Raw genomic sequence first — 16,771 nt, 5'->3', positions numbered from 1 at the left:
AAACACAACCTAACAAAACTTATGGGATGCAGCAAAGGCTGAGAGGGAAATTTATAGCTCTAAAAGCAAATCAGACCTAACCTCACAACTGAAGGATCTAGAAAAAGAAGAGCAAACTAAACCCAAAGCAAGTAGAAGTAAGGAAATCACAAATATTAGAGCAGAGATAAACAAAATAGAGAATGAAAAAAGTAGAATCAATGAAACCAAAAGTTGGTTTTTTGAAAAGTTCAATAAAACTGACAAAACTTTAGCTAGACTGACTAAAAAAAAAAAAGAGAGGGCACAAATAACTAAAACAAAAAAAGAATTTGGGAGGAGGGGAGGACATTACTACTGACCCCACAGAAATAAAAAAAAAGATTATAAGATGATATTATGAACAACTGTGCACCAATAAATTAGAGAACCTACACGAAATGGACAAATTCTAGAAACACAGAAACTACCTATACTGACTCAAGAAGATATAGAAGATCTCAACAGACCAATAACAAGTGAAAAATATTGTATCAGTCATCAAAAACCTCTTTACAAAGGAAAATCTGGGACTAGATAGCATCACTAGTGAATTTCACCAAACATTTCCAGAATTACCACCAATCCAGCCCACACTCTTCCAAAAAAATTGAAGAGGTTCAACTGAAGAAGTTCAACTCATTTTATGAGGCCAACATCATCCTGATTGTGAAGCCAGATAAAGATATCACAAGAAATGAACATTACAAACCAATATCTCTTATGAATATTGATATAAAAATCCCTAACAAAATACTAGCAAACCAAATCAAACAGCACATTTAAAGAATTATAAACCATGATCAAGTGAGATTTATCTCAGGTATGAAAGAATGGTTCAACATAAGAAAATAACTAATATAATATCCCACACTATTAGAATGAAGGACAAAAACGACATGATCATCACAATGGATCCAGAAAAGGACTTTGACAAAATCCAGCATACTTTCTTGATAAAAAACATAGAAAACCAGAAATAGAAGGAAACTTCCTCAAAATGATAAAAGGCATATATGAAAAACCCACCATCATCATAGTCAATGGTGAAAGACTGAAAGTTTCCCTCTATGAACAGGAACAAGACCAGCATGCCCAGTGTCATCAATATTATTCAACATAGTGCTGGAAGTTCTAGCCAGATCAATTAGGAAAAAAAAACAAACAAACGATAAAAGGCATCAATTTGGAAAGGAAGAATTAAAACTTTAATTATTTTTCAGAGGACATGATCCTATCTATTAAAAAGAAACCCTTAAAAATCCACAACAAAGCTCCTAGAACTAATGAATGAATTCAGCACAGTGGCAGGGCACAAGATCAACACCCGAAATATCAGTAGTGTTTCTTTACACAAGTAGTGAATAATCTGGAGAGGACATCAAGAAAAAAACTCCTTTTACAGTAGCAACTAAAAAAATCAAATATCTAGGAAATAACCAAGGATATAAAGGACTTATACACAGAAAACTATAAAACATTGTTAAAATCAAAGAAGACCTAAATAAGTGGAAGGACATTCTGTGTACATGAATTGGAAGACTAAATATTGTTAAGAGGTCAATTCTATCCAAAGTGATTTACAGATCCAATACCATCCCAATAAAAGTTCTAACAGCCTTTTTTCAGAAAAATTATCAAATTTATATGGAAGGATAAGTGGCTCCAAATAGCCAAAGCCATCTTGAAAAAGATGGAGGACCCACACTTCTCCGTGTTAAAACCTATCACATACCCACAGTAATCAAAACAACATGGTATTGGCAGAAGTACAGATGTATAGACCAATGGAATAAATTGAGAGTTCAGAAATCAGCCCTCACATTTATTGCCAACTGATTTTTGACAAGGGTGCTAACTCCATTCAATGGGGAAAGCATAGTCTCCTCAACAAATGTGCCAGGAAAACTGGATGTCCATAGGCAAAAGAATGAAGGTGGACTCCTATCTCACACCATACACAACAATGAACTCAATATGGATCAATGACCTGAATACAAGAACCAAAACTATAAAACTCCTAACAGTAAACATAGGGTAGCACCTTCAGGACCTTGTGTTAGGTAATGGTTTTGTAGACATTATACCAAAAGCATGAGTACCAAAAAAAAAAAAAAAAAAAAAAAAAAAAAAAAAAAAAAATAGATTAATGGGATGTCATAAAAATTAAAAACTTTTGTGTATTGAAGGACTCCTTCATGAAAGTAAAAAGACAACTACAGAATGGGATAAAAATTTGGAAACCACATACCCAATAAGGGTTTAATATTCAGAATATACAAAGAAATCCTTCAGTTTAACCACAAAATGACAAATAACCCAACCAAAAATTGAACAAAAGAGTTGTTAGACATTTTTCCAAAGAAGATATACGAATGACTAAAAATCACATGAAAAGGTGCTGAACGTCATTAACCATTAGAGAAATGCAAAGGAAAACCACAGTGAGACACCATTTCACACCCATTAGAATGAATAAAAATTTAAAAAACAGGAAATAAGTGTTGGAGTAATAGGGCACTCATTCATTGTTGGTGGAAATGTAAAATGGTATAGCTGCTGTGGAAAGGTGGTTCCTCAGAAAGTTAAGTATAGAATTAACATATGACCCAGCAGTATCACTTATAGGTATTTACCCCCAAATAATTGAAACAAAGTCTCAAAACAGATATTTGCACATTGATAATCATAGTGGCATTATACACAATTGCCAAAAGATGGAATACAAGTGTCAATCAACAGATGAATAGATAAACAAAACATGGTGTAAACCTAGAAATGCAATATTATTCAGCTGTAAAAAGGAATGATGGTTCAGTGTTGCCAGACCATCTTTTTTCTTCCCCCCCCAAGAGACTCTGGAAATCCAAAATTTTGGGTGAGTTTTCTCAAATTTCGAGTATTAGAAAGTAATTTAAATTTATAACATTCTGTTGACTAATCAAAACAAAAATAAAATGAGCAAAAAAAACCAACCCAGAACACTATGAAGTCTTAAAATTTGCTTTTGATCAAGTTTTGCCACTGGCATGCCATCTATACTTTAAATATAATTTGTTATTCCAAGCAAAAAAGCATAAATTGTTTCATCAAAAATGAAAAAAACTCATTGAGCAATACCCTATATCAGACATATATCCTATATGTAATACTAGACCCAAATACAGTCTTGACCTTAAGACTATATTAAAACTGTTTTTGACTACCAATGGTAAACATGAAAATTGAGCAGCCAGTACTTAAGGAAAACACTTGTTCCTTTCCTTTAGTGTTTCTCAAACTTTTGAATCACATTAAGAAATTCATTTTACATCATATTTAGTCACTCTTACATATGTAGGTCTGTTTAAAACAAATTTGCATGGAATGATCTTTACCCTTACTGAGTTGCACTAGGATACTTTTTATCCTATTCTACTCTATTTCATTTTTTTAAAGTACTGGTTACTACACTCTGAACTGATTTCACAACCCATTGGTTGCATTACCTTCCTTAGTACTCTGAATTATGTAAAGTGTGATGACTCTCAAGTATTTTACATCCAATTCCTGTTACGAAAACTCTGATAGTAAAATGAATGCCAACGCTTAGGTATGATGTAGTTGCTTCACAGGTTAATCTTGTCTCCCCATGAGATTAGGGAAGGACAACTTCTTTTTGTAACTCTCCAAAGGCAGGAAGAGACTATTTTGTTTTCTCCCATAATGCCCTACTTCAAGGTCAAGGCTCAATTAGCACTTGTTGCTTTGATTAAAACAGTGTACTATGATTGTTGATATGTAAGTTACTGATTACTAAAACTGGCTGATTATCAGAATTTTCTAGAAAACTTTTAAAAATACAAAATTGTATTCAGGAAATTATATTTACATTTGTCCTTTCATCCAACAATCCTACATCTAGGAATCAACTCTGAGGACTGGGTGAATAAACTATGGTACAGCCACATAGTAAACTATTATGCAGTTATGAAAAGAAAAAGGAAGATCTCCATGACATACTGTTAAATGAAAAAAAATCAAGGTGCACATATTTTGTTTATTTTTGCAAAAAGAAACACTGGAAATACAAACATAGAACTAACCTATGGGGTGTTGGAACAGGGTGGAGGGGTGAGGGATGGAAGTGAGACTAAGAATTCTAAGTATGACTTTTTATTAGTTTTGGTTTTGAATCATGTAACTATTTTACACATTAAAAAATAGAAGATTAATTTTTTAAAAACCTCTAGAGTTGAAAACAGAAACACACTTTATTATGTATCAAATTGCTAACAAAAACCACACAAAGAAAAAAATCATTTCAATAATTTTGAAAGTAATACTACATGATCTCTAAGGACTAAAAGAACTACAAAGAAAGCATAAACATCACTCAATGATTTTATTGTGAGTAACAATATTGGTATCATAATTTTAACCATTATTGCATAATTTTGGTAAAGCAAATAAGTAAACATTAGGAGACAAGATTGTCAGGGTAAGGAATGGATACTCAAATATAAAATCAAGAAAGTTAAGCAAAATCCCTGAAACGTTAAATTTCAATTGGAAATAGCAAAAGGAATTCATAACTTAAATATATATATATCCTAGCTCAGTTTACTAAAAGAGTCTAGAGTCTGCAATATCTTGTTATGCCAGTAGCAAAAAAGCCCTTGGACACAAGAGCCAGCTTGAAGCAGCTTCCATTGATCACATTTGGGGCAACTTAAGCATTTCAAAATAATACCTAAATGATTGTTAGCTATTGAATAAATAAAAATCCATGAATTCTTCTTCATTGCTTTCTCCTTCTCCTTCTCCCCTTCCCTCCTCCTCCCTAGCAGCTTCCTCCTCCGTTTCTTCTTTCTTCCTCTTCTTCTTCCTCTTCTTCTGAGAGAGAGAGAGAGAGAGAGAGAGAGAGAGAGAGAGAGACAGACAGACAGACAGACAGACAGACAGACAGACAAGAGACACAGAGAGAAAAACTCACTTGCCACCACTGGAGAGAACATTTGTATCAACACCTTACTTTGAAAATAAGTAATATATTATTTATTGAACTGTTGAAACAAGTAAGTGAGGGAAAGCTCTGCTTTACAAAAGAATGCCAGCTCATTAATATGCAAAAAATAATAGAATTAGAAAAAAATGACCATTTGGAGACCCTTATTGAAATAATTGTTTCAGGCAAAGGTCAATTGATGTCAAAATCATTAAATGAGAGACTCATGGGGAGGAGGATGTTTGTACAGTGTCCAAGTATCACTTCACAGTTTACTTGCTAATTACAAAGGGAAAAATCTTACCTTTACAATGGAGAGACCTGATTATCTAGCACAGTGATCAAGCCTAATGTCGCTAATAGAAAAGCTGAAATTATGTGGCTCCTGGTGTGGTCACAGTATTACAGTATCGCCTATGAAGTATTCATGCCAAAAAACTAAACTAAATCAAATCAAACTCCTTGACCTAATTCCCAGTTTATAGGAAAAAAGGGGGATTAAAAAAAGTACAAGTTAAATTACAACAGGAGGAAACAGGTCAAATTGCCAAAAGGCAGTTTCTGCATGTAGCTAGCAAAAGGTTTAATCAGAGAAGCTCAATGGACCTTTTAATTTTGAAGGTAGATAAGAAGGGTTTGCTTTCCTCAGCTTTTATCCAAAGCCATATTCTTAATGAAGATTGTATGTTGACAGTGCTGTCCATCTCAAATGTAAAGGAATATTCTTATGTTTTCATAACTCCAATTTCAACATGATAAAGCAATTTAAATTTGAGAAACATTGATCTCTACCAAGTATTGGAAACTTTTTTTTTCTAAGTAAAAGAAGAAATTGTTCTTGTCTGTGCACATTTTGATTGCTTGATTCCACTGATTCTTTTTTGCTGTTTGCTAACTTAAGGTCTCATTGCATGTGCACCTGCCTTCTTTGAAATGAAAGTAATTTAATCCCTAATACTGATTTTTTAGATGTTCTTCTTTAGACTTCTCACTAGATCATTTCTTGTGGATGCTAGTTACATTGCTCGTTATGACATTTTGGACTTGGTGAATGCATTTGAAATTACTTCTCTATATTCTAGCTTAGGTGATATAACAGAGTAGCATATGACTCATTACTTTCCTACTGAATGTAGAGAGCATAACCTAAGGGGTCTCCTTGATTTGGAGAAGAATGCATCAGAGAGATGGAAGAACAACTGCATCCTATTTTTGAGAGAGGAGAAAATTCAGGCTCATCCTTTCTGGAGCTGCCAGGCAGCATTGCATCAGAGCAGAACTGCCTACTGTTTTACTCTGGGCAATTCCACCCTTGCTGATCCCAGAGACACCCTCCAGTTTCACCTCTTTTTAGACTTTGATATATTCATCCCCTACGAGTTAGTACATATCATTACTATTAAATAATAATGGAATAGATTTTCTCGTGTAGGTTCAGGATATTAATTTGTTTATAGTCTCACTACACTTATGGCTAAGGATAGAGAAAAATGATTGCCACATATATGAGTAGCACCTTATAGTCCTGTAATAGTGTGCCCATTACAGTCTAAGCTAGCAGTTTTCAATGTGTAGTCCCTGGGCTAGCAGCATCAGCATCACCTTGGAACTTGTTTAAAAATACAAATTTTTGGTGCCCAGCCCAGACATACCGAATGAGAAATTCTGGGGATAAACATTCCAGGTAATTCTGTTGCACACTAAAATTTGAGAACCACTCCAAGCCATGAGATTCCCTTTTTCCCTTTATTAAGTCAGCACCTTCTGTGTACTATGCTCTATAATAAAAGTAATCATAACACAATCTTTATCCTTGAGGAGATAATATGTCATATAAAGAGAACAGAGTTGACATAAAAAGCTGTAACAGGCACTTTTAATCTACCTTCCCAATTTCTGGGGTGTCCCCAGGTTAGGGTCTAGAGGAAGGAGTGGGTGAAACATGTTAGTCAGGAGGCTAAATAGACATGTATTTGTAGGAAAGAAAGTAGTCCCTGAAGTGGTTGAAACCAATAATTTTCAGACAGTGAGAGTATATAAAGCAGATCCTATTCTATTCTATATGGAGAAAGAATAGCTAATAGTGGGCATTGAGAAATGATGGGGAGATTGTAGGAAAATGCAGATGATCAGGTTTGAAGGGAAAATTAAATTATACATTGTATGGGTAAACAGTATTATGCGTTCATAGTCTGACTCAGCTGGTCAGAGTTCTGACATTTCAGTCCTTACGTAAAGGAGCTAAATAATTCCTATTCTCTGGCCGCAATCTGAATCTGAACTCATAATCCCAAGGCATCAAAAACAGAGGTGATGGGGGGTGAGGGGAGGATTACAGATCATTAAACAATCATTTCTATTCCTGGGTAAATAACTTAGAACTGAAGGAGGGTGGTGACACCGTCTTTGTAGGACATAGAAGACAATAAATGTCGTGACTTGAGTTAGGTACCACAAATTTAGACATGTTCTTGGTTTTATTTCACATTTCTGTGGAAATAGGATCTTTTGAGGTTCTTTTTTAAAGTGTGACCCAATTGAATGAGATTGGTCCTTAGTCCGGATTACTGGAGTTCTTTATAAGCAGAATGAAATTCAGACATAGAAAAAGAGCCACAGGGAGTTAGGCACAGGGTTTTACCTGGAAACACGGAGGCTTCCTCAGCGAGTATTGGTGATCGTAGCATGCTGTATTTAAAAGTGAGGCTTTTATGTTTTTTCTCCTTATAAGAATACAAGCAATTGACCTTCAAAGTTTTTAGAATATCTTCATGATTTATTTAACTGGCATCAAAGGAGAGATGCATATTTATGTACTGATATAAATATTAAAAAGAACTAATTTTACCAAATGAAATATTTTAGAAGCTATATAACATTAAAAGTATCATAGCATTAATTTATATATTCATAATTTGCCTTGAGAAATTATTATGCCATTTCTTTAAAAAGATTAATTGCCTGAAAAAATGTATTTGTACCAATGAAAGGTTTGGGAAAGAATTTGAGAAATTTACAGTTTTGTCTTAGTTTGCCAGGCTGCTGAGACAAATACCGTACAACAGGTTGGTTTAACAACAGGAAATTTTCTCAGGGTTTCAGAGTTGTCAGAAGACTTGCTTCTTCCCAGGGTCAGTAGTGTTCTGGCTGGCCTGCAGTGCTTGGATTCCTTGGGTTTCCCATCATTTGGTGCCTAACTCAGTGTAGGAAACTGCTGCAAGGTAAAACTTGAACAATGTATCAGTCTTTCAGCACATTGCTTTACAAAGTTTCTGAGTGTCCAGTTACTGCAAAGATGGGCAGCATAGAAGGATATCAATATGCTCAGGTTTTCCCTGCATCTAATGTTTGAACAAACAGGAAAAATTTAAGTGAGCATATCTGAGTAATACTGAACATCAGTGGCAGAAAAAGAAAGTTATATTTATATTTTCCACATCACTCAACATGAATATGTCTCCTACACGTTTCAAAGGAAAACAGCAAAGATTCCCTTTAAAAAAAAAAAAAAAAAATCTCTGAAAGAAATAAAAGATAAGATATCCAGACCCATATAAATACTTTCACAAGTTGAGGGCTGGATGTCTTGATCTTGGGCTACCTCCATGGAAATATGCCATGCTTTGTAAATGAGGATAATGTTATTTGTCAAGTATTGTTTGCACTGATTTTTGAATAAAGGTATAAATAATTTTTTGGAACTCTGAATTTACAGAAATAGATTAAAGATAACAGTTGAAAATATGAGAGAAAGCACTAGGAGATAAGCTTCAGTGGAGGCTCATCTTTGGAAACCAACTACTACACATAGTCATGTGGACTACTCAGGATATGCCAAGTTATGCTGCAGTGATAAACCACTCCAAAATTTCGGTATCTCAAAACACAAAAGCTTATTTACAGCTCATTTTACAGAAAGGATGAAGGCACTGGGGAGCTCTGCCCCGGGTAGTCACTCCATATCATGATGCCACTATCTCAACATGACACATCAGGGTTCACCACAGCACTGGAAGAGTAGAATTGGAGGGACTTGCAAGGTAATGAAATGCTCTGGCCCAGAAGTGACCCGTCACTTCCACCCAGAGCTTGCATAGTTCTGCCCAACTGCAAGGAGTGGGGAAGTGTAATACTCTCTTGTATTTGGAAGAGAGGAGAGGCAGATGTGGATGGACATAAGTGATTTCAGCCAAATTATGTTGTATCTGCAGGCAATCACTTTTGCCTACATCACACTTAGGTAAGCCTTTGGCTGAAGTGTCTCCATGAATCATATTAATGGATGTTTGCAAATAGCCATTTACTCCACACAGGAGTCCAACCGGTAGGAGACATTTGAGTTGGGTCTTCAGGATGGGTAGAAATTTGAAAGGAAGGGAAAAGGAAGGGGAAAAGGTTAGAACGACATAAGCATAGGCTCAGAGGCGTGAAAGAGCCTGCTGTTTTCTAGCAGTTATGACGAATCTGGGTTGGTGGGCTTGTGGAGGGAGATGAGACTGGAAAGGTGGTCTGTGACTAGGATGGAAATAGTAATTCATAACTAAGATTTATTGAAAATATTTAATGTGGTAGGCACAGTTCTAAATGACACATATGTTTCCCCACAGTAATAGTGTTGTGCTGGGATAAGACAATTACTTTTTGAAAAAAAACAAAACAAAGATAGTCATTAAAAAGGGACAATAGTAACTAACAAATGTATAAATACAAATAGGTCCTTTTTCTCTTTTAAAATGATAAAAGTTTGAGGTTTTCAAATTAACTCACTTGCAGAGAGGAGTAAGCAGGTGTATTTTAAAAAATTCTCTTTATTAAAATCAGAACCTGTTAGATTCATCTAGGCAATTTTACTATGAAGTACATACCTATAAATACATTATGCAATGTCTTTTGTCTGAACAGTTAAAGCAGGTCACGTATTGCAATCAAAACAAAGATAAACACGTGGTAACCTAGAAACATGATTAAAAATTTCATTATCTTACATAATCAAGTCATCATTCAAGTAGATGAGTCAAAATGATTACATATAACTAATTTATTAATGCATAAATTCAAAAGAAAGTTCATTGTCTGCTTATGGTAAGAATGGTATGCCACTGTGTCTACTTGGAGTTTTTGACTGATTACTTACATGAAGATAGACTATTATGGTAGAGCTTTCAAATCAATGCTTGAAAATCCTCTGGATCTTCTCCAGAATGATAGTGAAATGAAGGCTATCCATAATTATAATTGAGGGAGACAGGCCAAGTTTGGAATGTTTTCTTTCATCTTTGCAGATGATACAGATATAATATGCATATTACTGAAACTCAGGCCATTGCATCTGCAAATTGCTGATGAAAGTAAATCATGTAGATGAAAGTAAATCATGAAGATTTCAATAAAGTAGAATTTTCGCTACTGATTCAGAAAAGGGCTGGCTCTTTGCACTGTAAGCACTAAGACAAAGTGAGGCACTGATAAGGATTTTTTGATTGAATCAATAAATACTTCCAGCTCTCTGTTAATGTACAGACCCATGCTTGGGTCCTTGCTGCAAGATTACCTTGACTCAGGGTGGTTCCCTCATATCTGGGTCTACTGCCTGTTTGTAGTAGAAATTTGTTGTGTATGGATCCCAATACCCATTGATTCTCCTTCTAACAAACAACCTTAACCAGATTTCCCTTCCCTTAATGCCAGTGATTGGTTTAGAAACGGCACATAATTCCTTCCTTCCTCCCTTCCTCCATTCCCTCTTTCCCTCCTTCCCTCCCTCCCTCCTTTTTCCCTTCCTCCCTCCCTCTCCTTTCTTTTCTTAAAAATATATTTATTAGAAAAATATATATTTATTGATCCAATTCTTGATGAAACTTGCATTTGAATGGAATAAGACATTGAGTTCAGAGCTTTTACATGTAATTACAGTTAAACTTTATGATTTATTTTTTTCTGGTAGGGAAATTGAGACTAAGGAGCATGGGTATGTAACACATCCAAGATCAGAGTAAGAACAGAGACAGCATTCTAATTCAGGTGTGTCTGACTCTAAAGCTCATGTTTGTGGCAGAAGGTATCAAGCCAAGGTGGAAATATTTAGCACTCAAAGTGAATAGTAGAATGACATTTAGGACATAAATCTGCATCTAATGTGTGTATTCTAGAATTGAGTGCTAGGAACCATAATAGCTCATCAGTGGGTTAAAAAGAAACCAAAAATAAATTTCAAGGATTGGAGGTTTAAGTTAATATTCAGGTAATATTCTGGGAGATTTTTTTAAAAACCATTGTTCTAACAAGAGTATTTCAGGACTTCTCATAAGCAAAGAGTAAAAATGACCAATTTATGCACATTGCCTACAAAAAATGTTTGTAAAAACCAGGGAAATAAATGGCATATAGCAATGCTTTTCAAACATACCTCTGCCTCAGCAAAACTTGGGTGTACTTCTTAAAAATGCCAAGCAATTCCTTGTCCTCATGTTAAGATTTTGAATTTGAAAATCTAGTCTTTGAGTCCTGCAATTTGTATTTTCAGAAGTTTTTCTGGTAATTTGCATACTCAGGAAGGTTTTGAAATCACTGCTGAAGATTCCTGGTGTTGGCTTGTAGCCACATTTGAAGTAATTCTAACAGGTTGTTGAGGACTTCCCTAGTCAAACACAGCTTTCTTAGTCCAATTTGGCCCCACAAACTGAAGATACTGTTATCAAAGTTCAGTCCTGAGCCAATGATAAGCAAGTCTTTTGGTGCTAACACACAATCTGTGGTGGGTTCTGGAATTAATCTCGTTTTCTTAAACCACTTGGCACATGTCTGCCTGTCAAGAAGCTCCACCCACATTGCCCCAATCATTACCAAATGGGCGTAGTCTACATGATGAACATTTCTTCCAGAGTCCTAATTCATATCTCAGTTTTCCAGTTGAGCTGCGACCTCAGCACTGTGGTCCATGACTGCTTCCTTTGCCTGCAGGAATAGGCCCTGTGCCTGTGGCCAAAGACTTTCTCTGAGATTCTGCTTCAAACTGGATGAATTCTCTTCATGTTTTCCCTCAGCAGAACAAAGAGTTTCACAACCCTCTTCCTATGGGAGTTGTCTATAGCTCATAAATTCCATCCCTATACCACTAGATTTGTCACTATGTTAATCAGGATTCTTTCAACTGCAAATGACATTGTTCATATGTTTTTTTTTTTTTTTTTAAAGGTAACTTATTGGCTCATATAACTGACAAATAGTACAATAGGTAAATCTCCAGGCATGGTGGCAGCCAGCATGAAAGACCTTTTCTCTTTAGAGAAGCAGGAGACGGGGAGAAGCAGGCTGGGTTTGGGAGTGGGGATGAGCGCCAGCAGTGTCCTGGAGGCCTGGGCTAGCCAGGCTATTTGCTCACAGGGGGCCAAAGTAGAAATAACTACTAGAAGCATTACAAGAGAACTGCCACATTTAGATCCAGTCCAAAATGAATCACTGGTGAGAAGTGGGGAAGTCTAGATTCAAAGCCCAATAGGATGGAGAAAGGGCACCTGAAAAAAGTTCCAATTAAGTAGTGGTAAGAAGGTATAGAAATATTCCAAAGGCTAAAAGCAGATGACCTTATTTCACTCCTGTGGTTTTGGGCAGAGGAGTGACAAATCTCTTAAAGGAGTAACAGAAGGGCTGATTCTTGGGCTGTAGGTTGCCCAAGATCTTTAGGATTTGATATCTACTTTGCTTGGCACTGCTTAACTCCACATCTCCTCATCTCCTGGCTTTTCTTCCTGGCTAGATTCATTCATTTAATCAACAAATATCTACTGCCTATTAAGAATTGAACAAAACAAATTTCTGCCCTCATGGAGCTTGTATTTTGGTACGGGGAGACAGATAGTAAACAAATAGAAATAGTCTTAGGAATAATGATAAGTTCTATGAAGAAAAATAGGACAGGATAATGGGATAGAAAATGGGACAAGCACTTTTAGGTCTTGAGGTAGAGCAAGGATCTGAGTTAGGCTATGCAGAAATCTAAGGGACAAACGTTGCAGGCAGAGAGGGATCAGCATATGTGACAGGAGCATGCAGGGTGTGTTTGACGCCCGCAAGTAGGACAGAGCAAGGAATGGGAAGGTCTCAGGGAAGGAGGTCAGAGGGGTAGAAAGAAACCCAGTGATGAAGATCTTATGGGCCACAGTGAAGACTTTGGATTTAGATGATACTCGTTATTCTCACCTGCCTTTAAAGTGCCAGCTCTTTCTGTTCAAGGCTCAGAGGTGGAGAAGGAATGAATCAGAGGTAGGACTTTGAGAGCTCAGGGAGTGGGTAAAGCAGATGAGATAGCAACAATCAGACTCTGATCAAACTCACATCCCACTTTGTAACCACACCCTGCTTGGATTTCATTTCTGTCTTTGAAATGGAGTTTGAAATGAGGGCAGAATGGGAGTGGATGGTCAAATAGCCTCCCTGTAAGAATTCTGTTCTGATCTCTTTCCACTCTGTGCTTGGGCAGAGGAAAAAGAAGGTGGGCATAAGTGGGTGTGAGATCAGAGAAGAGTTATGAAGCTGATACTTTGTTTAAAAGGAATTCCAAGGTTCATCCCCATTCCAAAATATCAGTGGATATTTCTACCGATACAAAAATGACACTGCAACGTTATACTGATTTGCTCCTCATTTTACCTAGACGTACATTTGCATAACTCTGTATAATTTGAAGACATAAAATGTCAAACAGAACATCCTATATAATACAATCTCTGAACCTGTCCTTATCTTATAAATTAAAGTAAACCTCTCTGAAAGTATTGGATAATTTATTCTTCTTAGGAAACTCTTCATTAGTAGCAGTAAGTGGTAGGCCTAAAGTGATTTTTTTTCTTCTACATTTTCTTTGTTGACTGAGAAAAATAAAATTTCTTAAAATAAGATGTCATAAATATTCTGTATGGAAAACATCAGATACTACAAATGGATGTAGTGAATAACAAAATTCAGGTTTGAGGTCAGCAGAACAAAGATAGAGAATATAATAGGACAGAACAGAATTAAATATTTTAAGAATTTGAATGAAGCTTAGGCATTATTTTAGCCCTTCCTTGAATTTATTAGCAAGAGAAAATTAAATTTGGAGAAGTTTAACTTAAGTGTGAAGTTTGTTTCTCAAACCGCACATGAAAATTTAAGTAGCCTGTTTTCTCTGCTTTAACTTTTAGCTATACCTGGTCTTGTAAAAAACTGTCATTTTTAAAATGGTTTTACTAGTGGAGATGCAGATGAAAGCTATGGATGAAGGTTCCTCCCATGGGGTTGGGTGATGGCATTTGGGGGAGAGTTAGCCAGCCGTTTCCTTCATGTATCTATGCCTATATCTATTTTAAAATTGTAATCCATAGAAAGAAATATATTTTATATTGGGACCCAGTACACAAACCTTCATACACATACCCACACTCACACCCACACGTAACCCACACACAACTAAAACTAATGTTTTCCTTCTTCTTCTTTGTCATCTTTTTTATACTCCTTAGTTTTATTTTATTCCCTATTTAGTTAAACGTTCTTGTCTGAATCCACTGAAAAGAATTTATAATCCACTTATGGGTCTCAACTCACAGTTAGAAGACATGATTTTGAAAAAAAAAATTTTTTTTTTTGAATTAAGGATGAAAACTTAAGCCATTGGCCAGTGATGAAAATCCATAATGGCTGTGAAGGGAAGCTGGGGATCATATTCCTGGGCTTTGGCAGTGCTGTCCTAGAATGAATCTATTCTCTATTCCTGGGCTAGATGGGCAATGGCCATGAGTTTGACCTCAAATAGCATTAAAATTCTAGATTTCAATGGCTGAAGAGAGTGAGGGAAATTAAGAGAGAGCAAAGTTCTTTACTGCATTCACACATGAGAATCAGTGGTCAGCCCCAAGTTCAGTCAGAATTTTCAACATACTGTGAAGGCTTCAGTCCTGCCAGATACATTAAAGTACTCACGTTTCCTGCAAAAGTCAATGATTTTGAGTGGATCTATAACATAAATCTTTCAGAATCATGCCATTTTTTTTCTAACTCCTTCTTCATTAGGCAAAGAGTAATACATTGAACCTTACAGTAAGGGACAGCTTTTGGTTTTGCCAACTCAATATCCAAGAGCTCTTCCTTTGATAAAACAGTGACTTGAATTTCCTCTTGGATACCATCTTCCCCATCCCTGCCCTCAGTTCTTGTAGTGTAAGTGGTAAGGAAAGGATTTGTACTCAACACTATCAGGACCCGCAGTTTGTTGGATTTTGCAATCCCTTTCCCTCATTGCTGATTGCACTTGAACTGCAAAGGCATACTCAACCTCACCCTAGCCTCCAGGACCCATACTGAGGAGAGGCAAGAATTCTGTGATGCAGCATCATTGTTTTGCTCCTAAATTTTTTGATACCTGGGGTATAAGTAATTGTCTATAACTTGCCTATTTGTCCCTGAAATTCTGAAGCTTCTCCTTACTCTTCCTCGGTACTAGAGACATAGGCCGTGCCTATATCAGTTGTCTGGCTTTGCTGGGACTTAGTGGTTCTCTTAGCTTTTCTGTAGGCTCCCAGGGGACTGGACTGTAATCCTTAGGGCTCTCATGATTAGGAGTGCTCCCATTTTCCTGTAAGGCAACCTGAGGGACTGCTTTCTTAGGCTACCCTGTTATTTGTGTGTTTCAGATATCAAGTATTACCCTCTTACTGGATCTTCACCTAGCATCTGTGGCTGAGTTGTTTAAAAATGTCTTCCACACTCCCATGGATGAGTCTATTATCAGATATTAGCCTGTCCATTTTTTCCTTGCAATAAACTCTACCATATCTGGTAGACACTCAAGATATACGATACTAAATTTCTGTAATTTCTCCCACGTTGAACATAGTATCTTGCTTAGGAAAGAGTTGTTGAATAAGCATGTTTATCTGAAAATTAGTATCAGTTGTCACTTCATTTGGGTGTTAGGTTGATTTACAAAGTGAAAACTTGTACCTTGATAACTGTTATAAGTGAGAAAAACTTTGGAACAATGAATCCATTTAATCAAAATTTATTATGAAATAAAGTGTCAAAAGGTCAAGTTCAGAGGATGTTTATTCAACTGCAACACTCGGTTTAATTTTTGTAATACAACTTTTGGCTGTGTTACAGCTAACCTCATATAGCTTTTAAAAGTATATGTATTTTGATTATAATCTGAAAACTTTCATAGAGACAACAAAGAAAACAGGAAGGAAAAAAGGAAAGAAAAGAAAAAAGAAAAGGAAAAAAGAAAAGGCAAAAGGATAGGGAAGAAAAGAAAAAAGGAAAGGAAAGGGAAGAAAAGAAAGGTTGGGTTCTTTTTACAGTCAGAGGTCCTTACCTCTATTTTGTTTATTAGGGAAATTTACTTTGAAGAAACTAGATATTGCGTTTAATTAATACTAGCAAGTGTCAAGTTTCAGTTGGCAAAACACCTTGTTAATAGAGAAAAAATAGATTACTCTGCTTCTTAAGGGAATGAATTAGATTTGGAGTATGAAGACTGAAAGTCCATTACGCTAAGTTAAATGTAAATTAACTCATAAAAGCCAACTGGTTATATTTCCCTGAAAATACATAAAAGATTGAAAATCCTCTAAAAATTCCTTTGTGGATTTGGGTATTCAATGATTTAAAAAACATAACTGAAACATGCATTAGGCCCTTCTTACAGATAAGCATATTCAAATTTGTATAGAAATGTTTTCTCCTGTGTCTGGTTGGAGAGTAGCAGAATATAAAATTTATCTGTGAAAA

Source organism: Choloepus didactylus, chromosome 8 (genome assembly GCF_015220235.1).
Source record: "Choloepus didactylus isolate mChoDid1 chromosome 8, mChoDid1.pri, whole genome shotgun sequence".
Classification (NCBI taxonomy): Eukaryota; Metazoa; Chordata; class Mammalia; order Pilosa; family Megalonychidae; genus Choloepus; species Choloepus didactylus.
The sequence above is the reverse complement of the archived record's forward strand: the minus strand, read 5'-3'. Positions refer to the sequence as shown.